A 1,702-nucleotide genomic window follows, 5' to 3' on the forward strand; every position below is an offset into this window, starting at 1 on the left:
CTGATAAAATCATGTTTCCACCTTTAGTTCTCTTCTCTATGCTCTAGTTGTATAAGTGCCATAAATTACACTAAGTATCTGCAATAATATATAGTTCAATGTGGTTGGCTACCATACCAGAGCATTTCCTTTCATTCGAATGTCTGAAATCCATCCTCTATCAGCATTATGTCTTCCATGCAGAACTAATTTACTTCCTTCACTGGCATCAGAAAGTACCAGAGGTACAGATATTAAACAGTTTCATGATAATAAGAGTCTGCACTGTATTCCTGATATTGCAGTCCCGCTAAATCAGTACTAATTCCTATAGTTAATTAAACTTAGATTGATTGTTTTCCTTTATTTGAAAGCAGCAATGACCTGGTGGTTATAAAGAAAAACAACAAAATAAAACTAAATCTAATACCCTAGTCTCTGTTCTCAAGAGAAGGATCAAATTTTTGATATTATCATCCCATAGAAAATGTCACAGAGCCAATTGAATGGCAAGAGATCGCATAGTTTCAGCTAACTGCATCACGCTTCAACGTATCTCCAAGGTACTCTTACTATATGAAAGTTAAGGTAATAACGAGTTCACTTACTTCTTCAGTTCATACCAAACAGGTGACAAATGCGTAACTTTAGAACTGAACTTCTTTGCCACATCATAGCCTTTTGAATTCCTGCATCATTGATCATACCGTCATGAACTGTAGACTCCAAAACTGCATCTATCAGTGTCAAAACAATTTCTTTTAGCAGGTAGCTAGATTGGAGAAGGGGTATCGGCAGTTCTATGAATTTTCTACTAAGTACAATTTCATGCCAAAATGAACATAAGCAAGCTAGTAAAAAGTTCACCTATACTCAAAGTTCTAATTTTCAGGTCAGGACATTACATCCCCTTGCTTAAAAAACAAACTACTACAAAACTCCTCCTATCTCATCGTATCGCATTCTGTTCTGCGAGATTAGAAAATCACCATCAATACCTTGGTCTAGGTCCAAGATAATCCTATGTTCCATAGCCCTGGGGCTATTTACAACTAGCCAATAAAGAAGTCTCAGATGTACTAGAACTGCATCTTTGATGCAGTCATCGATTCTCCCGAGAAGTCACAATTGCTGCGAGCAAAGATATTAATGACGAGGAAGGGTTTTTTGTTATGCTACTAATACTTGCTCTGCTATTCTGCCCAAGCCTGGCTAAGGAAGAGTTATGGGGCGTAAAACAAAAAATATGTTGATCGGGCATACTATGTGTAATGATTCCCCCATTCATGATAAATAAAAAGATAAAAAGGAAAACCATCCCAAAATAGTTGGGGCCAACTATAGAAATCTCCATTACCTATTCAACTACTTATATATTAGCTGTTAACCTACTACAACCCAAGGCGGACTTGAAAACCAACAGTTTTCCTGTTTAAGTACATGACATTTTGAAGATCACCAAGACAAGGTATTATAGTCTACTACTACTTCCATTTCAATATGTTTGCCTTACTTTCATTTTTAGTCCATTTCACAAAGAGTAAATGTAACAAACCCAATAACAAGACCACTCAATTCAAATTCAAACAACCAACAAGTCTATTTCACTAAATCGTAATTGAAATTACAAAGGAATTTAAGAACTAAATAGAATTGGAAGAACACAAGTACAAGAAAGGGATGGGGAGAAGAACTCATAGAAAGGGGATGAGAGGACTTGGAT

Source organism: Solanum stenotomum, chromosome 6, assembly GCF_019186545.1.
Source record: "Solanum stenotomum isolate F172 chromosome 6, ASM1918654v1, whole genome shotgun sequence".
NCBI classification, from domain to species: Eukaryota; Viridiplantae; Streptophyta; class Magnoliopsida; order Solanales; family Solanaceae; genus Solanum; species Solanum stenotomum.